Source organism: Podarcis liolepis (assembly GCF_965112155.1).
Source record: "Podarcis liolepis genome assembly, chromosome: 1".
NCBI classification, from domain to species: domain Eukaryota; kingdom Metazoa; phylum Chordata; class Lepidosauria; order Squamata; family Lacertidae; genus Podarcis; species Podarcis liolepis.
The window spans coordinates 73,706,862-73,732,150 of record NC_139554.1 but is presented as its reverse complement, the minus strand read 5'-3'; the positions used below and the strand labels follow the sequence as shown (position 1 = coordinate 73,732,150).

At 43.0% G+C, this 25,289-nt stretch overlaps 1 protein-coding gene across 7 annotated transcripts in view; it reads left to right on the top strand.

Annotated features, from left to right (window-relative positions):
• Positions 1–25,289, top strand: part of KCNQ1 (potassium voltage-gated channel subfamily Q member 1) — a 322,417-nt gene that overhangs the window by 244,857 nt on the left and 52,271 nt on the right. The gene's annotated exons all lie outside the window — the stretch shown is intronic.

Below are 25,289 nucleotides of genomic sequence, written 5' to 3'. Positions count from 1 at the left end.
TGATGGCAGCAACCAAGGTGGTGGAAGGGTACACTGTTATGGTGCAGGGAACATACCTCAGGCATGCTTCACTTCAGCAGAGACGGCCATGGAAGCAAGGGGAGCTGATCAGAATCTAGGCAGCATCACTTGGCACAGGACCATTCTTTTATCCCCTCTTGGAGGCAGTGATATAGCGGGAGTGGAATCGATGTTGAAATATGACCGTGTGTGTGTGTGTTGTGTGTGTTGTCATATTTAAAAGGTGAGCAGGGAGAAAGTAGCTGATGATGAGTCAGGTGGACAAGATCCACCTGTCATTGCAGAGACTCGTGCCTTTGACCACTTTTACCTCGTTTCCCCAGAAGTTATTTTAACGATGCAGGTGGAGGGAAGTGGCATTGCATCTGGCCCTTGATTGCTGTCCAGCAAGTCTGATGCTGCTGACCTAGGCTCTTACATTTCGTTAAGCCACGTTGTTATTAAATGTAAATTACATCCTGCTGGATGAAATAATGGCCACAGTGACTGTATGGACGATCTGACTTTATAATTATTAAAATGCTAGATTGTGAGTTACGATTTAGGAAAAATATGTTCAACTTCAGAAAACCCCTACATATATTTAGAATGTGTTTTCACAGTTTTGTAGAACACATCCTGAAAACAAAAGTTAAAAGTGGGAGATATTAGTAGGCTGCCGGCAAATAAACAATGGTGTTTTTGTTTTGCTTTTTAAGTACACTACTTTTCTGGGAACTATTTGTTTATGTCTGTGTTCCTGTAGGTAATAAAACAGGCAGCGAGGGCTACAAACTTGAAGTGATTCAGTATTCTTTTAAATAATTCAAATCCTGTTTTGTCTAGCATTTTAAAAAATAAACTGATGACGAAAGCAGGATTTGAAGCTAAGCCCACACAACTCTTGTGTGCAATCTTCTTACATCTAAGGTGAAGTTAAAATGAGAATAAATGAATGTCTAGATAGAGTGGGGGAATGATATGTCTATAGAAGAAAAATATAAATGGTTTTATTCTACTGTAATAATTCCTTGTAGTCATGATAAATTAGTACATGAAGATATATTTTTATTTTAAAAATGGTTCTATGGCTCTCATGTCTCATATAAAAAAGGATAAAATTACATTTTAAATGTGGTATTGGCATCTAGTCTGTTTTAAAATGATACAAAAGCAAATCACAACTTGGCTAAATTCATCCTAATGAAGTATCTTCAAAGGGTTGATTGGTATAGCATCACCTGAGCTCAATGTTCCCATACTGCTATTTCACACTTCTGTTTACATTTGTATGTCAGAAGAGCCCTGCTGCTCTGAATCAGATCTCAGGTCCATCAAGTCTTATCATCTTGTTTCCCAATAGTGGCCAACAGAAGCCTCTAGGAAGCCCGTTAGTAAGGCTTCAAGGCAACAGCCCTATTCCACTAGTGCAAAGTGCCTATTAATGCACATGTAGAAGTCTCTTATAGGAAGGCATGGAGAACAGAGCAAGCAAAAACTGATCACATCTCAGGTCCATGAAAATCACAAGAGGGTTGAGTCTGCCATCAATCATCCCCCTACCCACAAAATATTGGGGAAACAGATCTCATAAGTGGAATTAGTGGAGCAATGAAATTGCATCTAGAGCCTGGCTGAACTGAAGTAATACTGCTCCGTTAAGTCAGGAATCAAGAACATAAAGGCCCTTTCTGGGTCAGACCAAGGGCCCATGTAATCCTGCATCCTATTCCCTTCTCATTGTGACTGTGGCCTGTTAGATACCTGCAGGCACAGCAACGGTGATTCAGATTTATTAGGAGAAACGACAGGAGCTATGGTCAGGAAGGAAGGCTGCTTTGGAATGAAAGAAACAGGTTCCATCTCATCCACAGTGGTCTCCTTCTAAGTTCAATTACTATTTGAGTTAAAAGCCAGCAGGGCAAGCTGAACTAGGGCATGAAAAAACGGATTCATTATGGGCCTTACACAGTCTTCAAAGAAAACTGGGAAGGGCTAGGAAAACAGTCAGCTAGTCTTTCCATGGTGTGATGTGTGGTGTGTGTGTGTGCGCGCGCGCAAGTTGGGGGTGTCAGAGGGAGGAAAGAATTTTTTTTCTTTAGAAATTAAAGTGCTGCGGCAATGCTTAGGGAAGTAGTAGCTTCTAGCCCCTTTTTTCTCTCTAGTTCTGTAACTATGCCAAAGCGTTTTAGGTTACATATATAAAAAGCAGCCTGTATTCATTCAGGAAGTAACCAGGCTTGGTACACTGAGTCTGCAGGGAGGAAGTGTAAAAGGAGGGGCGAACCTCTTTCAACAATTAAATCAATTTTGTTTTTCTAAGTTTTCTGAAACCTCAACAGTTTTTAACCCAGGGAAAAAAACCAAGACCCCCCCCCCCCCCCGCATAGGGATCATTAGAGGAGACTGTGAATGTAACATTTTCTCATCTTTATTTTGTAATATAGGTGTGGTGAAAAAAGTAGGGTCCATGGGGAAGTGATTGAACTATACTGAGGTGTTGCAACTGATGCTTCCACCTCCATGTGAAGGAGGTAACATGTCAAGAGATACTTGCCCTTTGTTTCATCTCTGATTCAGATCCCATGGATTTATTGGGGGGAAGGGGTGATAGGTGGCTAGCCCTGCCTCACAGAAGGGAGCTGTGTTAGAGTCTGCTCTTGTGTCTGTCCTGCTCTTGCATAACAACTACTAGAGGCAGGGCTTGCAGTGGAATCTTCTCTGGAGAAAGGAAAACCCAGCTCTCCCTTACTGCCTTTCCTTCCCTGTTTCTTGACACCGTTGTTTCATATAAATATCAGAAATGCTAGCCTTCAGCATGGCTAATGTCTTGTGCCTTGTGTACATCATCCCTGTAAAATGGTTTTAGTCTTCCTCAAGCAAAGGAAAGAATGGGGGAGGGAGAGAACAATATTAGAAACTTGATTGTAGGCCAGGTAAGAGGTATGGTGGAATGTCAAGCGGTGTCATACAATCCTCTTTCGGTAACAATAGGCTGTTTTTTGTATCATCACCTAGGTTAGCTGCAGAGCTGTTTCTAAGAACCTGTCTGATTTACGATGACATTGCTGGCAACAGTCTTTAGCAACATTTTACAGGGTTCCTTGTCAGCAATTTATTTTTTATATCAAGGACATTTAATCTGGCTCTTCAGATTCTTCCGTTCAGTCAGCTTGTTGTTTATACGACGATGTTAAATCCAAGTTAACAGTTTGACTCTCAGTTGCGAAACAAGAGTTAGAAGATCAGAGAACTCATTCGTTACAAGCTTTTGATTGCTTAGAAGGAAGGGCATCTCAAGAGAAGAGGAAAAGGAAGTATACTTCCAAAATATTTCCTTTGTGGAGTAAGCTGTGCTTTTCAGGACATATCGAGACAGTGGTTTTGAAAACAGAAAGATGCGCATCTCAATGTGTGTTTACGTTCTGCGGTTTATGCCTGGATGCTTCTACCTGGACTGGTCTCTTGCCTGTTTACATCCAACAAAGCCACAAGATACAGTGAGCACAGAACTGGTACAATTAAATAATCATGTGCGAGTATGAGGGTTCGGTTTGTAGGTACATGGCAAAGTTTTACTCTCTGTAAGTTAGCCCTTCAAGGTCCTTTTTCAGCCTCAGGTCCCCATATGTTGTTGGGCTACAACTCCCATCATCCCTGACCACTGGTCCTGGTCGCTAGGGATGATGGGAGTTGTAGGCCAACAACACATGGGGACCCAGGGTTGAGAAGACTGCACTACAACCTAGATGCTGACCTTGAAGAACAGAGCTCAGTCAGCTAGACTTGCAGAGTGCCAGTGGTGCAGAAGATCATAGAAGCATAGAATCCTAGAGTTGGAAGGGACCCAAGGGTCATGTAGTCCAACCCCCTGCAATGCAGGAATCTTAGCTAAAGCATCCAAGAGAGATGGCCATCCAACCTCTGTTTAGAGGTTGAGGAAGGAGAGTCCTCAACCTCACTGGGAGACGGTTCTACTGTCAAATAGCTCTTACCGTCAGAAAGTTTTTCCATATGTTTAGTTGGAATCTCCTTTCTTGTACCTCGAATCCATTGATTCGAGTTCTACCCTTCAGAGCAGGAGATAAGGCATTTGTACCCTGACTGCTCAGGACCTACATAGTTCAAGAAACATACACAATTTTCTTTTGATGTCTTTTATTGCCTGTTCTAACAGAGTTCCATTTCTTGCACCCTGGATTTTTAATGTTTCTTTTGTTTTGTCCCATAGCTCCCAGCCCTGTTCTGACAGTCCTGGATCTGGTGTGCAATATGTAGGACCATAGAGAAAGTGATTGGACCTAACGGGAGATTTTAAACAATTTCCAAATCGCTGCACAACTAATTCTATATGCCCAAGAGGGCTTTCAAATCCAGAATTTCAAAAAAGTGCACACACTGCCAAACACAGGGCAAACCAAGGTTCAAGATAGCTTATGCTATGGAATGGGTCTTTAATGACCTCGTGAGCAGGTACAAGCCCTTGGCTGTACCTAAAACACCCTTTTGGATTCCAATTCTGGGCTCATAACCCCATGTAGCCAAAAACCAAGGAAGCAGCAGGAAAATTCTGTTTTCCTCATGTTCAATTCACACCTCACAGAGTCTTTCGTTTTGTGGCAGTGAAAGCTTTGTGACATTTGACAAAGAAGGAGGGAGTAGGTGAGTTTCACTGTGAAAGAATCTGGAGGGTTTTCCCACCACTGAAACTGTTAGTTTGAGTGGAAACAAGATATAATCCCCTGTGATAATACAATGATTAATAAAGGTTTAAAGGCTATTATGGGATAGAGCTATGCTGCACACTTGACCTTTTGCTTTTAATATAATTAAAGTGGAGTTTCAACTCCATTTTTAATTTTTATTTCTGCAGCCTGTTACTTGTTAGGCTGCATGGAGCTTGCTTGTTGTTTTTGTAGGATGGTGAAAGAGAAAACGGAACTGTATATTATAGAAAACGGTTGAGTATAGTGCAGCGAAGGGTTGGCAGCAACATATGGAAAATTATTCATGATTTCTAGCTAATGAGATTACTTTCTAGAAACAGCTAGAGTTTAAAGTTCTCGGTGGCTGCTAGAGGGGTGCATATTATTTCTTGATAAATCTGTTGCAGTCCCAAAGACATGAAGGGCAGGGGTGGGGGGCGTGCAGTGTTTTACAAAACGTTTAAACGGAACACTAAACCCCCCAAGTCAAGTTTTTATTGTGGTATGTTTTACATTACATAACAGAATACTAAGGCAAGATGAGGCTGTATCAGTAGATGTAGCTGATCAGATAAAATTAAATGAAGTGTCTAAGACATTTGGAAATGCTGCAAGACAGATGTGTTTGTGAAGTTAATGATAAGATTTAAGAGAGATTACTAGCCAAAGAGAATGTTATTGGTCAAGAAGAATGTGATTACCAACAGCTATGGAATCTATGGTTTAAAAGCGGTGAGATAGAAAAACCATACAGGTTTTTGGGGTTTGTGTGTGTATATATATATATATAGAGAGAGAGAGAAACAGATAGATAGATAGATAGATAGATAGATAGATAGATAGATAGATAGATAGATAGAAAGATAGATAGATAGATAGATAGATAGATAGATAGATAGATAGATAGATTGTTATAGATATATATTTTTAACAAGTAAGCTAACCAAAGAGGAGTGCTGTTCAGGGGCAGATATGGATCTTACAAACAAGCAACAACAGAGGAAGCACTTTCTGTGGAAAGCAAAGCAAAGCAAAGCAAAAAAAAGTATATCTCTCCCACAGTAAGATATATGAGTTCCCCACTTAACACGATATGTATTCATTTATTTATCAATTTTGTATACTGTCCTATACCTGTAGATCTCAGGGCGGTTCACAACATAAAAGCACAATATAAAAAAACAGAAAATATATAATACAAATAAAAACAAAGACAACCCAGTAATCCTCACTTCTACAACACATTTTAAAAGGGCATTGGATGTCAGTCAGCCCAAGGCATGGTTAAAGAGGAACATTTCCACCTGGTGCCTAAAGGTATATAATGGAGGCACCTAAAGGGAAATAATGACATACATGAATCAGAAATTCATGCTTCCTTGTTTAGTACTTTTTATGATTTCAAACACTGCCTTAAAAGGGAACACAGCCAAACTGAAAAATCTGCTAACTTAGAGTGGTAATATAAAATACTTGAGTAGAGATCCCAAATGATACCAATCTCTTAAGCAAAGTGAAGAAGGACACTTGAGAAAAACAGGTGATTGGGGAATGGAGGGGTCAGTGTAAATGTCAAAGGGAAAAATAGTTTTAATGTACTACAGTGTTGGATAAAAAGGACAAATATCTGGGAGAAGAGATTTGGGGCCCAGTATTTGACTAGCAAATAAATATTTTAATGTTAAGTCGGTTTCTATGTTTTTTGAGGCTAGACTGAAGAATGCTTGGGCAGGCTGGCATCATTTCACAAAAGTACTCTTTGAATAGTGCCCCCACTGATAAAGTATTTAGATACCTGGCATTTATCATCCGCACCATCGCAGGTGTGTGGTTATGAAATCTCTAAATGAAGCTTCTGTCCCATTTCTGGAAATTTTAAGACAATAGATGCAGTAGAGCAAGGAATTCTGTAGCTGGAAATTCCTTTAGCCTGTCATGGCCCTCTTGGTCTGTGTCAGGCAGCACATTTCCTTAGTTAAGTGCTTAGACTATACATATCATGATTCAGAGTCCTTGTGCCTCTTTCTAACTAGCTAGATAGCATCTTCAAAGAATGGGGATCTGAAGTGGAACTAAAATGCCAAGGGGAAGCAAAGAGATAAAGACAAGCTTACCACATTATCTTGCTTTAGGTAGTTTTAGAGCAATCCGGTTATGGAAAATTGCTAGGTTCTTTCCTGTTTCTTAATGAGGAAGTTCCAGACCAGCCCTTCAGATAGCCAGCTAGCAGGAGACTAATTTCTGCTCCCTTTCATGTGTTGCAATGCTCATCAGCGCTAAGTCAAATTGAGTTTAGAATATATATATATATATATATATATATATATATATATATATATCTTTTCTAACAATGCTTTCCTCAATTAAAGTTGCCAAATATTGTGCAAAATTCCCTATAAAGGTTTTGTGGCATTGTGGTAAAAAGATTAATTTTAATGATCAGTTTTTGCAGCATTAGCATGGATTCTTGCTACATGATTACAGTCAAATATGAGATAATAAAGACTCTCGGAGTAGAAAGGTAGAGAAGAAAAGAAGAAACAAAACTTATAGATAAGCTCACATGCAGTATAAAAGATGGATCAAATGATTCAGTCTCCCTTTTTGCCAAATCATAGTGCTACAAGAACTCTGGGCACACTAAACTATAGCTAATCTAAGCTATGACCATGTTCTTTTATACCAAAGCAGGTGCCTTTTCAGTATGTTTCACTGTGAGCCAGGTGTTTGTCTGTTCAGTGCTCTCCTCATGTGAACACACTGGGATGCCCCTATTATCTTAGCCGCTGACCTTCTTCTGTAGCACATGGGTAATGTTACTGACCCACCTTAAAGGACTGTTTTAAGGATTATTGGGGTGACAGATGTTTGGTAGTGCTGTTCCAAAACAAGGATGCATTTCACAAATATTTTTGGCTTCCATTAAATGCCACCATTTTTGTTGATTTGCAGACAAAGTCCGATCCTCACACACATGACACATTCACAATGTGACTAACAAAAGAAAATTCCGGGAAGGGGGTGGTGGCAGGTGGAATCAAAATCTGACAGATTCTTTGGCATTTCAAACAAGCAGAAATGGACCAAACATGGTTAATGTCACCTCTGGGTTGATGGCAATACTTATTTTACATGTGTTCACTCACAGAGCAATCAAAATGATATAAAGTCAGCATAAAAATTTTGCTGGGGTAAATTACGTCTGTATAGTTTACTCCTACAAAAGTTGTTGAGCTTTCTTTGCAAAATCTGGGGGGAAAACAAGTTTGGTGGAGTGTGGTGGAGTCTCCTTCTTTGGAGGTCTTTAAGCAGAGGCTTGACAACCATATGTCAGGAGTGCTCTGATGGTGTTTCCTGCGTGGCAGGGGGTTGGAGTCGATGGCCCTTGTGGTCTCTTCCAACTCTATGATTCTATGATTCTATGATTCTAAGTTTTTGGATAAAATTGTTCCACTTTTTCTTTTCTTTTTGGAGGGCAGATTCACCAAATTCAAACATGGGTTGCCGTACATCCAGATTTTCCTGGGCATCAGCAATTTCCGTTCAGACACTGCTTGCGACAGCCCTACCTAATACAAACTCCATTCAGCAGCAGGGCTTCTGCTGGCTGAGTCACCCAAACCAGGCAAAGGGAAAACAAACGTTTAAAATAGAGTTGCAAGGTCATCTGACTGAGATGAATGCAGTTTGGAATAGAGATAAGTCTCCTCCTGCATTGTCCCACCACACCCACAAGCGCCCCTTTTGGGGGACTCAGGCCCTACTAAACTTAACGGGGCTTACTTTTGACAAGCATGTATAATACTGCACTGTAAAACACGCAGTGTGGTGCACTGAATAATGTGCCCCAGAGCCCTAGAGTAAAATCCTAAATCCACTATGATCCTGTGTGACAGCCTGCAGAATAATAATGTGCTAGCATGCAGTAAGAAAGTCTGCAGCACCTCAAAGATTCAGAGCAGGGCTTTTTAAAATGTACTTATCGGTCATTAATTTGCCAGACATTAAAGGGTGGGCGTTTTAATATATTTGTCAAGGTTTTCAGTAATAGGCAAGGCATTTTGCTTATTAGACCGTGACATTTGCTAAACTCTGGTGCATTTTTGTTTTTGAAAGTATACCAAAGTTGCTGTAGCTAGTTAGCTATGTCAACAAAATGAATTATATGGGTGAGAGAGCACAAATTCTAGTGATGTTGGGTTCTGGGCTTTTCTCGGGCCAGGAAATGGCTTGCTTAAAGTCACTCAGTCGCAACCAATCCTGTTCTCACCAGATCCCATGGCAGAATCCCATCAGTGTTCCCCAGAAAGTACAAGTGAGAAAAACATTTCTGCTCTTTCACATTCACAGTTCAGATCTATATTTACAAATAGTAAAGGTAAAGGACCCCTGACAGTTAAGTCCAGTCGCGAACGACTCTGGGTTTGTGGCGCTCATCTCACTTTACTGGCCGAGGGAGCTGACATTTGTCCGCAGACAATTTTTTGGGATCATGTGGTCAGCATGACTAAGCCGATTCTGGCGAACCAGAGCAGCACACAGAAACGTCATTTACCTTCCCGCCAGTTTACCTTACCTTACCTATTTATCTACTTGCACTTGACGTGCTTTTGAACTGCTAGGTTGGCAGGAGCAGGGACCGAGCAACGGGAGCTCACCCCGTCGCAGGGATTCGAACCGCCAACCTTTCTATCGGCAGGCCCTAGGCTCAGTTTTGCTCACTTTCCCCCCTAACTGCAAGGGAGAGGGATGCAGCTTTGTTGCTTGTTTTTAATCAAGACAAATTATTTACTGCCTACCATCATATATTCTACAGAAAAGTTCTCTTTAAAGTTGGCCATATCCCAGTGCCTGAAAGCAAGCACGGCCTCTTTTGTGTGTGCTGGCACTGGTACCTGCAGCAAATCTCTGCTGCTAAAGCCTGCTTCTCCCTGATTACAGTCAGTCACGGAAAGAAGCAGAGTATCCTAGGACAGCCCGGGCTGTGCCTGGTTTCTTAAGCCAGATGGTCTATGCCACGTGCAATTTATGTCAAAGCCAGTTAATACCAAACTGCTGCAGTAGGATTTTGGCTCTCCTCCTCCTCGTCTCCCCTCCTCAATCTTAAATCAAATAGTGTATTTCATCTTGTAACAGTTAATGCATTACGCAGCTGCTTTGGTTAAAGGGCAGTAAGTGGTCCTTGAGTAGAAAAACAGATACTCAGTTACCAAGGCACAATTAGATAAGCCAGCTGTCACTTTATACTTTCTTCTATGTACTAATACTACTATTTTTGGCTGAGCATCTCTCTGTAGGGTATAACAGGAATAGACTTGGGTAAGAGCAAGGAAGAATGTGAAAAAAATAATTTTTTATTGCATCTGTAATGGTGTTAGATGAACAGCACCACTCACCTTAAAAAAAAAAAAGCATTGCTAGATGAAGAGGCTAGATTCTGAAATATTTAGAGGTCCTTAAGGGTTTGGTGTAGGGACATGGTTTTCTTCTTTTTTAAATGTGTTTCAGAGTTAGTGGAACATATAACTTGTAGGGCAGCTGCTCTTACTAGCCTCCCTGCTAGTAAGGGAGATTTTTAGTTTCTCCTCCTAAGGGATGAAAATTTCACTAAACGCCCCGCATGCACTGACTGGGGAGTTCTGTGCTCTTTTTTGTTGCAGGTCCCACTGGTATCTGCATAACAAGGTTATACCTTCTTTAAGGCCATGCGATTGAGGAGTGACAAGTCTGAATAAATAGTTGAGAAGAGAATGGATCCTATTCTGTTGGTGACCCATTGCTAAATAAATTTGATAATGTGTTTTTTTAAACTGAATTTCAGAATTCAGTGTTGGCAACATTTACTTAGGCAATAGCTATATAAACTTAAATAACTGTTCTAGCTGTTACCGTTTTCATTAGAAGTACTTCAAAGTTAGCTGAATACTTGAGGTGAGACTGAAAACACCCCATTGGCTAACAGGATTTTAGCCTCACAATTTTGCTTCGCCAGCTATTGCAGAAAAGGTTTATAGCTTTTTGAGTGCATGTTCTCTCTCTCTCTCTCTCTCTTCCTGCCCTCCCCCTTCCTCTGGCTGCCTTCTTTAATAGTTCTGCTGTTACCTGTAAGGCTGCAAGATCCTTAAGATGAGCAAGCTAAGACCATTTATAGCTCAGGCGGTAGAGCATGAGACACTGGGCAAAAGATTCCTGCATTGCAGAGAGTTGGACTAGATGACCCTTGGGATCCCTTCCAACTCGACAGTTCTAAGATTTTACTATTTAGGTGGCAAGAAAATGGAGGCTATTGTGGGTGTTTCTCCTGACTTATGAGTCTCTGATAAAATAACTTTTTCATTCTAAGCATGTTAACAGAAGCAATGAACTGTAAAACAATGAAATAGAGAAATTAAAAATGCTTTCTGACACACCTGTGAACAGTCAAGATGCAGAGGGTTTTGCCATCTTTCGGTATTCAGTTAAAAGTAGAAGGCTACAATTTGAGCAACGGTACTATGAAAACATTCATTCATCTCCCACCAGGCATACTGCTAAAATCCTTAAATAAATATGGAATGAAATGTCTTATTGCATAGCATGTCAAGGTAAAACAAACACACTTTCATATCCACTTCTTTCTGCTCAGAGGTGCCCCAGGTCACATGGAGGCATGTTAATTGATGTGGATTTTTAAAAGATTGCTTGCCAACGTTTGAGTTGCTACAGGTGCATCTCTTGTGGTCAGTGGTTATGTGGTACAAAATTCTTCTGCCACACCAAATGAAAACATGGAACATGCACAGGAACAGTCCTTGTGTCACAGAAAGCAACTCTGTAGTTTCTTCTCTGAGGTAATTTGTGACAGATGCTGACAAATAAAACTAGGGGCTTTGTGTGCTGTGAAGGCCATAAAACTAGGCCGTATGGATGTTTTGAGAGAAATACAAAAAGATAAAGACACGATTGCAGAATATAAAGCCTAGGGTCCTGTTCAAGCAAAGGTAACTTTGCATGACAAAGAACAACATACAGTGGGGTCTTTTATATGGCTGGATGTCTTGAGTGTGGAGTACCACTGAGGAAAAATCCCTAATACCTCCATGTTCATGCATATCCCAGTGAGTCAAAATAGGAAGGGGCTGTCAGTAGTAGCACACTTGTTCTTTGTGCAGAAGTTCCCTCCTTTAATCCCCAGATAGGCCTCCCTTCTGAAACCCTGGTGAACTACTGTCAGTCAGTGTTGACAGTACTGAGGCAGGTGGACCAACAGTCTGACTTATCATATAAGAGCTTCATATGTTCATTTATGCATGCCAAGCTAAGAATGCACAAGCACCCACCTGTTCTGTTCAAGAATTCAGATATTGGATTCAGGTTCTTGTTCAATTCAAGTTTCAAAGGCACTTCCAAAGTGACTGCTGCTACCTTGCTCCTTTATCAGCTCCAGGAAAGAAACAAAGAATCATAGAATTGTAGAATTGCAAGGGATCCCAAGGGTCATCCATTCTTTTGCTCAATGTGGTCCCACAACGTGATACTTAAGCTCCCAAGGATGCGGCTGGCGCTGTGGTCTAAACCACTGAGCCTTTTGGGCTTGCCAATCAGAAGGTTCAAATCCCCGAGACAGAGTGAGCTCCCATTGCTCTGTCCCAGCTCCTGCCAACCTAGCAGTTCAAAAGCATACCAGTGCCAGTAGATAAATAGGTAAGGTAAATGGTGTTTCCATAACAGTGTTCTGTTGCGCCAGAAGCGGTTTAGTCATGCTGGCCACATGACCCAGGAAGCTGTCTGTGGACAAATGCCAGTTTCTTCGGCCTGAAAGCAAGATGAACGCTGCAACCCCATGGGTCCTTTACCTTTACCTAAGCTCCAACATATCCCCCAGTGTTCAAGGTAATCTTTGCCTCTTGTCTGACAAAACCCAAGAAGAGGTTCCTCTTTAAATTTACACCTCCCCTTCTCTGAACCTCAGTTGGCAAGTGCTAAAGACCCATCTCCTCCAAGCACGGTCATACCACACACCCTTATTCTGCCTTGTGGTGGGATTCCCCCCACCCCCGCCTTCCCAGTTATCCTCTTTCCCAGCACACCACATAAAATTGGGGGGGGGTAGGTATGTTTGTATTTGTCCTTATTGGCTTGGAGAAACTATGCTTGCTCCCTCCCAGGATGGAACACATGTGATTGGCATGAAGAATGATGCTTCCCTTTTGTGTATGTAAATTATCTAGACTAATGTTTAGACTATGTATCAAGTGTAAGGATGACACAAAGTTGTTTGTGTTTTATTTCTATGCAATATTTCTAATATTTCTCTTATTTGCTTTACCCTTGAATCATATTAGTATATTAGAAAAAGAAAATGTGAATTCACAGCAGGCATTAATCCTTGTGAAGAATGACACCAGGAAAGTACAAAAACCTGTGAAAAGTAAAAATGGCTAAATTTCTCCCCTGTGTTTTAATTCTTTCCATTTTTAAAAATATGATAAAATCCTACTTTAAGAAACATCTACTGTGTAGAGTATTCAGTGGTGATGGAAATCCATTTCGCTTAATCTTTATGGCTGGGCTGAAGGTGGTCGAAATATTTATACAAATGGAACAGCTTGTGTCCTCTTTCCTATTGCTGCCAGAAGATAAAATCAGTAAACTGAATCCCATGTCCTGTCTCATTCTTCTTCATGCCATGAAAACCGAAATGTACATGAGACACAAAATGAGTTAACCAGTTTTACCAAGCTCAGGAGTGTTGGAGAGTCATAATGATTTTTTTGGGGGGGAGGGTATATACAAAGCAATTTTTTTTAACAATGACTATTCACGCAGAGTTCCAGTATTGTGGGAAGGAGCAGAGATAGGAGCCGACAGGAAGCCATCAGCACAATGGCTAGAAAATAAATGAGAAGAAAAGGCAGAGAGGTCATGAAAGCAATTCTTGTGCATCGGGCTTAGGTTTCTAATAAAAGGAACTGGGTTCTCATATTTCACCAAGATGCAATTATAATTATTTTTTTAACTTCCTTTAGTTCCTTTTCAGTATTCTCTAGCCTACAATACGTTTTCATGGGAGAAATGGTTCCTCAGGATTTAGTCACATGAACCTCTCACTGGCACAATAATGGAAAGGGACAGTAATAGACTTCACATTTCTTCCTACACTACCCTTTCTCCTCCAGGAGAAAGTTGTGTGCACTGCTTTGGCATTGGAAATGCATAGTGAGCAAGGGACAAGCTCTTCTTGCTCTCTCTATCCCATCTTTCCCAAAGTCAGATTGCTGAACATCAGCCTACTGACCTGTTGAATGATCAAAGAACAGAAGTTTTCCTGCTCCTTCCTTCCTTCCTTCCTTCCTCATCTTAATGAAAAACAAGGCAGTCCTCCCCATGCTTTGCAGGCTTTCAGCTACTTCCCAGCTTTTTAAACCTATAACAACAAAAGATCAGCTTTTGATTTATAATCTGAGTTTCTGTAATCCTGCTATTCCTTATCGTCCTTCAGAGTAAGAGATGCTTTCTCAATTTGTTGTCGTTTAGTCATTTAGTTGTGTCCGACCCTTTGTGACCCATGGACCAGAGCATGCCAGGCGCTCCTGTCTTCCACTGCCTCCCACAGTTTGGTCAGACTCATGCTGGTAGCTTCAAGAACACTGTCCCACCATCTCGTCCTCTGTCGTCCCCTTCCTCTTGTGCCCTCAATCTTTCCCAACATCAGAGTCTTTCCCAGGGAGTCTTCTCTTCTCATGAGGTGGCCAAAGTATTGGAGCCTCAGCTTCACGGTCTGTCCTTCCAGTGAGCACTCAGGGCTGATTTCCTTAAGAATGGATAGGTTTGATCTTCTTGCAGTCCATGGGACTCTCAAGAGTCTCCTCCAGCACCATAATTCAAAAGCATCAATTCTTTGGCGATCAGCCTTCTTTATGGTCCAGCTCTCACTTCCATACATCACTACTGGAAAAACCATAGCTTTAACTATACGGACCTTTGTCGGCAAGGTGATGTCGCTTTCGCAATACCATTAGACAAACCAGCAGCTTGTATGTTCTTTTGGGCTTATAGTTTCTTTTGAGGGAACTGCAGGCAATCCTTGAGATTAACTACAGGAGCTAATTCCGTGTAATAAATGTGCATACCACGAGTGCGGGTGAAAACTCTGCACACCATGGAAGGCTTTCTCGTGAAACACATAAAGCATTAGCACATCTAAAGCGGTGTATGTTTTACTAGCTTAAAATGCAGCTAGGCCACTCTTTCTTCCCCAAATTGGATCAAAGGGGGCTGAAAAGCGGGGGGACACTATTTCATAAGAAACAAAGTATGGATATAGGATAGATCTAGATTATGGCTAACACTGAGTGTACACTACTTCCCAAACCAGCAGTGGGAGTACACTGGATGCAGAGTAAATGGGTGTGGGCAAAGCCTCAGAGTGCTTTTTAAGAGCCAGGCAGCATATTCCTTGCTTTAGAATGTTTCTTTCCCCCAGCTGTATGTGTTTGGGTCCAAGGGAGTAAGGTGAAAAGTATCTGCCGTGCAGTTGAGAGCAGAAGAGCAGGGGGAAATGGGGCTGCTTACTCCTTTTACTTCTCACTGTTTGCCTTCTCAAAATGACAAACTGCATACTGATTTTTCAAACCCAGTGGGAAAACATACACGATAAGTTTCTTATGTTACCCCATCCCTTCACATGCTGCAGTGGGGGCCCCTGTGGTTAGAAATTATATTTCTTCTGGTGTAAAGTTGGGTTAATCAAGGTGCTTTTTTAAAAAAGAAATCACTGGCCACTTGTAAATCTCTGTTAACCCTACGGGTGAAAGAAGAAAGACAGCATAGGTTAGTGTATCCATTAAAACTGTTTGCTTTTCCACATTCTGTGACTTACTAGTAGTAATTTGAAATCTTTATGGAAGAATGTAAATGCATACAGTACCTGGGGAAAGAATAACCTTTTAAAACCAAAAATGGTAAATGCAAATGCCTCTGGAATAAAACAGAAAGTCATGCTCAGTTCCGTTGGAAAACTCCGCAAGCCTGTAAGCCATAAGTAAGTCATCTGGTTAGTTTAAAAAAACTCTCTCTCATTGAGAATGTCATATAAAATTCCTGATATAAGACTAGATGGCTCAGACACTGTGAATAGAGTATTGTTTTTCTACATGAAGAGTAGACAAGTAATGTTTATACAAGAATGAGTGTAGGTCTAAGCTTTGATTTGCAGTTGATAAGGTGCAACCAGTTGCGAGTATGGCATTGTGTACCATCTAGCGAACATAGGGAGGCGAAGAGTTGCAGCAAGTGACATGTTGGGCACAGCTAGGCCTAACTGACCAAATATGGAGGTCTGGCAGGCTTAATTAGTACCCCTGAACAGAGAGAGGTGTGCTTCAGTTTAATTAGAATCCACTGTTAAAACGAGCATTGCTGATCAATGAGAATCACTCAGCCCTAGAGTGAAGAGAAGGGAGAGGTGGTTTTGATTTACATAGCAAACCCATACATAGCTGAAATACCAGAAAGTGGAAATGTTCATATTTTTAAAACCTTTGTAGTTTACTTAAAAGCAATGTTTCATTTTTATTTCAGGCCAGGTTCATTTCAGTTCATCATCACTTTTTACAGCATTCAGATTTTGCATGAAACTGACATGGAGACCTTTTCCTCACCCTTTCTTCCAAATACATTGTATTTTTATAGAGAAACTAGTAAAAATTAATTGTCATTTCACCAAGGGGCTGTGGTCATAGGAAATAAAATCAGTAGGAATGTAACATGACTATGCCAGTAGTATAACACATATCAACCCTCAAAGGGGCTCATTTATCATCATCTGTGTGTGTGTGTGTGTGTGTGTGTGTGTAAAAATTTCGTCCCCTCCCTGCAAGTGTATTTTATTTTATTTTTTAAAATATAGTTTTCTTGATTTCCAATATATAACAAGAGAAAAAGAAAAGAATACGAAAACAAAATCCCAACTCACCCCCCTTCCCCCTCCAGGATAGATCAATCTAGTTAAGTTTGCCAAAGTCCAGTCGGTGATTTCGGTAGTTGCCATTCTTCAGGGTTATCAGTAAAGTATTTTACGAAAGGATGCTACATTTCAACAAAATTGTCTACATCATTTCTGTTATTCAGTGCATGTAATTTCCTTGTTAATTGTTCTGATACAGCAATAGACAATACATTCTTCTTCCAAAGAGAGATACACAGATTTTTGAATCCTTTCCAATTCTGTGCCACTAGTAGCCATTCTTCTGCAAGTCTATTTTCTAAATTTGTAAGAAATCACTGGCACTCCAGAAGGACTCTGCTCCTATTTTCTTAAGGTCTGAGAAAAGCTTGGCATAATTTTCAGGGCTGCCTTGCCAGAAAGTAAGTGTACAGGGTCAAGCACAAGAGCTGCTGCTGCTGCTGTGTTCCACATCTCCCTGTAATCTTCTTATCTGTTTCCTTTGCTACCATCTCCCACTCCTCTTTTTGCACTTTCCTCCATACAGCTCCTTGTGCTCCTTGTAAGGGAGGAATTCAGCGCCGTGCTCTTCCAATTGTTCCATTGGTGCAAGCATTTCAGCTTGCAAAAGGAACAATTTCCCCTCTCCCCCCCCCCCCCGTGTGTTCTTCTAGGGATTATCCAGACTCCCCTTCTGAGCTGATTTGGGGGGAGGGGGGCACATGGCGGGAAAAGTCCCATTGTGTTGGTAGGATTCATTGCACTGGCTCCTGCTGGCACACCTACTTCATTGAATCTGGCCCTTGGTCTCTGTCAACCAACCTTTCTCTCCTTTATTTTCCTTAAATCACGTCATTTAGATTCTGTGCCCAGTGTAAGTAAACCCAAACAGACTCCTTCCATCCTCTAGCATAGTAACTGAGAGGTACCTGTTTTGGGGGTGGTCTAGCAGGAAGTGGGGAGGTGGGAAGCCAGAGCTCAGCTTCATTCGTATCACCTGCATGACGCAGAGCAGCTAGTGGGAGCTAGACTTAATCTTGTCTTTTAAGGGTGGAAGAGCCAGCTGTCTGGGCAGTTGCTAACTGGCACAACGCCCTCCTGCCATACTAACCAGTTCACACTCCTTAGATTCTCATTGGTTGTGGGAAGAAAGTACTTTGTCCTTTTACTCTATGCTGCTAGATACTGTTCATTACATGGGGCTTCCCCAACTTCCAGATGTGCTGGGACTCCCGCTCCCATCAGGAGCATTACAGCAGCTGGCTCTTTGAACAATGCCGGGGCTCAAGCCAGGGCTTGAGATGGGGCAGGAGAAGTATGATTTGTCACTAACACTGGGGAAGGCAAATCAGAAAGAAATCAGAGCACTTTTATCCCACTGCAGAGCATATCTTAATAAAACTGTGGTTCTTTTTTTGCCATCAAGAAATTATCTTGCCTCTACATTCTGGTGTCTACGGGCAAACAGATCTCATCCTCCCCTACAGGCCAGCTGAGGGTCATTCACATGAAAATAGCACTTGTGGCAGCCAGCCAGTTACTCCCCCCCCCCCAGCACTTGGCAGTTCCCTTGGGTTTTGGTGGCATGCCAAAGTGGCAGCTTCTGCTTAATGGAGAACTAATCAGACAAAGCCCCGTATCGCAGGCAGGTAGTTATCAGAAGCTAAAGAAAAAGGTGTCCACAGCCCCACAATGCTATAAATTGCCATGATACTGTACAGGACTTTGGGTTGGGTGAGGAAGGTGAGGAAGAGGTTGTTCTTAGGAACACTCCTAATAGAAAACTTAGTTCCTGCAAGGGCACGCAGCACCAGTATCTGCTGATTTTTGACCTGCCCACACAGTAACTAATGATATACAGTCAGTCTCCATCTTGGTTTTGCTTAGAAACTGTTGTGAGGCTATACTGGGCCACAGTCCAGATTCCAGTAAAGTGAGGGGTAGGGGGAGAGACGTACCCACAAGAAAAATCTGCTGTAGGTTCATCTGAGAGGATTTGAATGGGCAGCATTGAATGGCCTGTCAAGAAAACTGAATGGGAAATTTCTGCAGAAAGCTAAATTTGTTCTCTGGCTTACTACAGTTATGTATTTCAGCTATGTTAGTCCAAAGTACTTCTTAGACTTTTATTTTTTAAAATTACAACTACAGGTACGAGAATGTTTCCCAGGATGTAGAATGGCTATCAATGGACCCGATTCAAAGCCCACTAAAGTTCATTAAAGTAACATTCATTTAACTTTAATGGGGTTTCCATTGACTACAGTGGGATAAAATATCAGAATGGCACAGTTTGTATGATATTTATCTGTTGTTTTTCATTCTCATGAGAATATTATACACTTTGATGTCACAGACTAAATAAAGGCTGCCAAAAAGAGCTGGTAACTAAGAAGTGCTTTTATGCTGTAGTAAGCAAATACTAAGAGCGTGTTTAGCCTTTTTTATTTTTTTATTTTATTCTGGGAATGACTCCAAGTAGATGTCATGGGGTAAATGCACAAACAGTACTGACTGGAAAAAAACAGGCTTTTGTTTCATTAACAAGCTCGGCTTCAGAACAATGGCTACAGACTCCCAATTTTCCTTACATCTGACAAAATAAAGGGGCAAAAGTTTCATTTTAAGGCTGTGCTAATTTAAACAATAGAAGTCAGCCTTGTTAGCAAAACATATTTGTTGGAAACACACTTTAAGTAGAGTTGTCGATTAGTATTGGAACTCTAATTGAACAAACTTCGTAATCATACTAAGTTACTGTTTTCTCTTTTTTGTGTGGGCATCAGTGTAAATTCAATAGCACTTTGTCTTAAAATACTCTATGGAGAGAAGAGCGTGTATTTTGTTAATGAATGTAAGGCTTTAATGTAGTCAGCAAATCTTGATGGAGAAAAAGGCTACTGGTGGCAGGTATTTGATATGCAGTTCAAAGCATGCTGAACAAGGAAAACTCAATAAACTGAGTGAGACAGACTCAGAGTAAATGCGTTTAGTACTGGGCTGTACGACTCTCTTATACATAAATGAGTTTAAATGTCTGTAGCAGCCCCTGTAGAAAAGTGTCACAAGGAAGCATCTTCCCTGCACCCCATAACTTACTCTCCTTCTTTTAACCTCTACTGCTTGGCAACCACCTGAGTGCCTTCTTGCCCAGAGAAGTTCTTTTGGCCCTGTGGTGCAGAGGTGCATGTCAAAGGCAGGGGAGGGGTCTCATTGTCAGATCCGCTTGTATCCCATCCTAGTTATCAATGACTATCCACAAGTGAAAGAGAATTGCATGAGAACTCTAGTATTTAATGGTTTTTGAGATTCCCCCCCACAAAAACTTAGTACAAGCAAGAGAAAACAAAGAATAGCTACATCTATGAGTTTCCTCTGTTCTTGAGGACAGTCAACATCACCCACATTCACAACATTCACAATATAGAGTCTTAACCTCTCTCACACACACACGCACTACACCAAGGTACTTAGTTTTCACTTGGGTCTTAGCTTTCATAAATTCCGCAGCTGGATTTGATGTGTAGGTAACAGAGGCGTGGGTTGTTGGTTGTTCTCTCTTTAAACCAGGGTGGAAAAGTTTGTTTGGTGTTTTCAGCCTGTGCACTACATTCCTTCATGGGCAGCCTTTGGAGAGCTGCGTTCCTGGGGTTGGGTGGAACCAGAGGCAAAAGTGGGTGAAGTAATGTACGCAAACCTCTTACCTTTTTACAGTAGGCTACATTCCAACCATGGAAAAGTCAGAGGTTTCTGCGTGTGCGCACACAGCACACATTCCACACCCAGACCCTCCAAGTGTTCCATTTTCCAGGGACAGCCCCAGATTTACAGAAGAAATCTTGGTTTCTGATTTGATCCTGAAATGTCCCACTTTTCCTTAGGGCATCCCCATTTTTGTCGGAGAAATGTTGGAGGGTATGGATGGAGTCATCCAGGCAAGTGAGAGGCATTATCTCAGGTCAAGGACACATTCCAAGCAGAAGCACTTGAGGAGGGTATGGAGTGGGGCCAGTGAACGGTGTGGTCTGAAAGAGGGGCCTTGCCCTTGGGAGAGAGTCCTGAGAGCCAGATAGGGAGGTACGGTGGGCCACATTTGGGTTCAGGGCCGGAGGTGCCCCACCCCTGCTATAATCATTTTAAAAGGTGGCAGAATTTCACAGATCTGGACAACTAGGAACTTAACAGTGTTTTCAAGAGAACTGGCCTTTTGGCAGAGGAGAAATTCCATCCGGTTTCTCTTCATTGTATTGCTTCTGCCAGAAAACAATGTTGTTGTTTTTTGTAGATGAAACTGGTCTCTCAGTAAGTAGAACTCCAGTACTTCGCGGCAGCAATCAAGTGAATGATTCCAACCAAAAACACTCTCAGTAAAATAAGTGACAAATGCCTTATGGTTGGTGTTTGTTAAAACAGGAAAGACTATAATTAAGGGATCAGTTTGCTAATATATTGTAAGCTGAATTTTGATCTATATTTCCTTTCCTAAATGTTCTAAAATTGGAAAGTAATATCAATGGAAAATTGTAACTGAATGATTTGTTTTTATTGCTCATTTATAGTTAATTTCCTGTACTGGTAGTACAGGGAAAATGATTTAACTGAGAGTCTAGTGTGAATTCTTTACAAGAAACCAAAAGATAAATAGCGGCTGACTCCCTGTTGCCTGAAGCTTTGAGAGTACAGATGTAGCTGTTTTAATAAAATGTTTGAAATCTTCTCGTGCTCCAGAAAGGCAAGCATGAGAACTATGTCTTCTGCAGTGCCATTTGTTTTATGTATACCGTATCTAAGGGAGTGGATTATTTATACAGTTATCCTATAATACACATGATTAAAATAGGGATTATGCCTCCTCTCCCCAGCCCCCTGCTTGTTAACTTCTACATGAAGCCACTGAGCGAGGTCAACTGGGGATTTGAGTAAGCAATATGTTGATGATACCAAGTCTACTTCGCCTTTGCATTGGATCCAGGTGCTGCAATGAATGTGCTAAATTAGTATTTGGCATCATTAATGTTCTGTTTATGGGCCAAACAAGTGAAGCTCAATCCATCTAACATAGAGACAGTTTTGGTAGGAAGATCATCTGTCTGGTAAGGTAGTCTTAAGTCTGTTCTGGACAGGTTTGCAGTCATGGTAAAAAAAAAAAAAAGGAAGCTCATCGCCTGGGAGTGCTCCAGTTTTGTTTCTAGATGTGCAAGTAGTGTTCATGACACGGAACATTTTCCACCAGTTAAAGCTGCTATGACAGATAGTTTGGCCACCATGTGCCGCACTCTGTGAACCTCCAGATTACTACAATGTATAATAATATGTGTGACTGTCTCAGAAGACTAATCAGAAGCTGGGGTTAGCTCAAAAGATGGCTGCTAACTGGGCTGGGCCACTGCATTGGTTCTTGCTGCATTTCCATGTCCAATTGAAGGTGCTGATGCTTGCCTTGAAAACCTCTCATGGCTGGGAGACCTATTACAATGTATTTTTATGCATGGTTTTAACTCCTGGTTGTATGTCTTACGTTGTTGCTTTTATGAAGCTGTAATTTTAAATGTCCCTGTAGTGGGATACAAGTATATTAATAAAGTAAATAATAAAACACAGCATGATCCTGCCCATACAGCCAGGTCAACTTCAGACACCCTCACCACCTGAGCTGAAGTGAGGGACAAATGGAAAGAGGGTCTTCTCAAACATCTGCCTTTCCCATAGAATGCTCTATCCAAAGAGTTCACCTGGTGCCTACTTTATCTTTCTTTTGCTAACAGGTGAAGCTGTTTTTATTTTCCATGATGCTGAATTGTTAACATGGATGGGATCTGTTTTAATTGCTCTCCTGATTCTGCTCTTATTTTTGTTGCTTTTAGAGTGACTCTTCCCACCCCACCCCCCACCCCACTGCTGTGGAAATGCATTTAAATTGAATATTGTTATATCAATTTATAAAGCAGACTTAAAGGTAAAGGTACCCCTGCCCGTACCGGCCAGTCATGTCCGACTCTAGGGTTGTGCGCCCATCTCACTTAAGAGGCCGGGGGCCAGCACTGTCTGGAGACATTTCCGGGTCACGTGGCCAGCATGACGAAGTTGCTCTGGCGAGCCAGCACCAGCGCAGCACACGGAAACGCCTTAGCTCAAACTTATTTTAAGGTTTATCAATGCATCCCTAACCTACAAGTCTGCCATTATCCCCTTCCCTCAACCTCCTACTCCCCCATTCTTATACAAGCTATCTCATTACAGAGTTAGCTCTTGCTTCAGGCCATAATACTATATAGAATTATCTGGAGATCCGATTACTTCTGTATACAGTGGTGCCTCGCAAGACGAAATTAATTCGTTCCGCAAGTTTTTTCTTCTTGCGGGTTTTTCGTCTTGCGAAGCACGGTTTCCCATAGGAATGCATTGAAAATCAATTAATGCGTTCCTAGGGAAACCGCTTGCCAGGCTGGCGGTGCGGAGAAGGGCTTTTCTCCGCACCGCAAGCCTTCAGGACAGGTACGGGAACAGAGGGGAAGGGGCGCAGCGCTTTCCCTCTGTTCCCGGGGCTTGCGTGGGAGGAGGGTTTTTCCTCCCCACCGCCAACATTCAGAACAGCATTCTGAATGTTGGCGGTGGGAAGGAAAACCCTCCTCCCACCCCAAGTCTTCAGGAAAGCCATCCGATGCCGGGCGGCGGGAGAAGGCTTTCCCCCTCCCCCTCCCGGCATCGGAGCTTCGTCCCGATGCCGCGCGGCGGGGGGAGACGTTCCCCCTCCGCCGCCCAGCACCGGGGCTTCGTCCCGATGCCGCGCGGCGGCGGGAGGCTTTCCCCCTCCGCCGCCCGGCACCGGGGCTTCGTCCCGATGCCGCGCGGCGGCGGGAGGCTTTCCCCCTCCGCCGCCCGGCACCGGGGCTTCGTCCCGATGCCGCGCGGCTGGGGGAGACGTTCCCCCTCCGCCGCCCGGCACCGGGGCTTCGTCCCGATGCCGCGCGGCGGCGGGAGGCTTTCCCCCTCCGCCGCCCGGCACCGGGGCTTCCTCCCGATGCCGCGCGGCGGCGGGAGGCTTTCCCCCTCCGCCGCCCGGCACCGGGGCTTCCTCCCGATGCCGCGCTGCGGCGGGAGGCTTTCCCCCTCCGCCGCCCGGCACCGGGGCTTCGTCCCGATGCCGCGCGGCGGCGGGAGGCTTTCCCCCTCCGCCGCCCGGCACCGGGGCTTCGTCCCGATGCCGCGCGGCGGCGGGAGGCTTTCCCCCTCCGCAGCCCGGCACCGGGGCTTCGTCCCGATGCCGCGCGGCGGCGGGAGGCTTTCCCCCTCCGCCGCCCGGCACCGGGGCTTCCTCCCGATGCCGCGCGGCGGCGGGAGGCTTTCCCCCTCCGCCGCCCGGCACCGGGGCTTCCTCCCGATGCCGCGCTGCGGCGGGAGGCTTTCCCCCTCCGCCGCCCGGCACCGGGGCTTCCTCCCGATGCCGCGCGGCGGCGGGAGGCTTTCCCCCTCCGCCGCCCGGCATCGGAGCTTCGTTCCGAAGCCGGCGGCGGGAGGAGGTCCGAGGACAGTGGGGAAGACGCGCTGCGCTTCCCCGCTGTCCCTGAGATTTCCCTATGGGCTGTCGTCTTGCGAAGCAAGCCCATAGGGAAATTCGTTTTGCGAAGCGCCTCCAAAACGGAAAACCCTTTCGTCTAGCGGGTTTTCCGTCTTGCGAGGCGTTCGTCTTGCGGGGTACCACTGTATTGTCATTTTCCCGAACCAGAACTCTCTCATATGATGCCAGTGTCAAGAAGTAATATTGGACAAGCTTCAGCTTTTAAAAATCTTTTCCACGTAGAAAATTCTCTGCAGTGCCAGCAGAGGGCTGTGGATTTTGTGAAATTCTTCTTCATTGGGAGAAACAATGCAATCAAAGAGAGAGATAAGGAAAGTGCTTGTTGCTCGTTCGTTTCCTTTGCAGTACAGGAGTTTACCTAGTTCTGCATCCTTTGTCATAACAGAGTTGCTGTATTTCAATAGCGACGACTCAAATGATTTTTAGAAAATGTTTCCTTTTGTTAACTTATACGGGCCATACAAAACCCTCAGATTGTATCAGTTCCCATTTTACAGCCAATCTGATTCACCTTCTTTATGGTTGTGATAAAAATTTAAAAACAAAGAGTTATCCCTGCAGCAGCATGGAATACCACAAAAGTACAAACTGTCTGATGCTCTCCTAAGCATTTATTCACACAGTATGCAGCACGTGCATTTCAAGCTAACATTTAAATATGCTACCTTGGTTCAGGAAGGTGCTTGAAGATGTATTTAAATCTGAGTTTAAGTCCTGTACTGCAAGTTTGAGTTTACTTTGCAAGGCAGTTAAACTGAACTGGACTAGGGGCTCCCATTCACAAAGGGAATATTGCAGTGGTTTGAACTAGAGTGACCATGAGTCCTACTTTGCAGAGGGCAGCCCTCTGTTATGAAGGCATCCTCTATTAAAAGGGCTGACTGCTCCAAGTCTGATTTAACGAGAAAAAGCCTTGAAGTTGCCTGTCACCATTAGCAGCACCCAGTCAGCAGACTGAGCAAGCAGGCAGGTCACCTAATGTCTTCCCCACAGTGGTGAGATGTGTCATGTTTCTACTTAAATTATAGTATTTATAAATTTGCACCTATACATATCAAGTACTATTTTCAAATTGGTG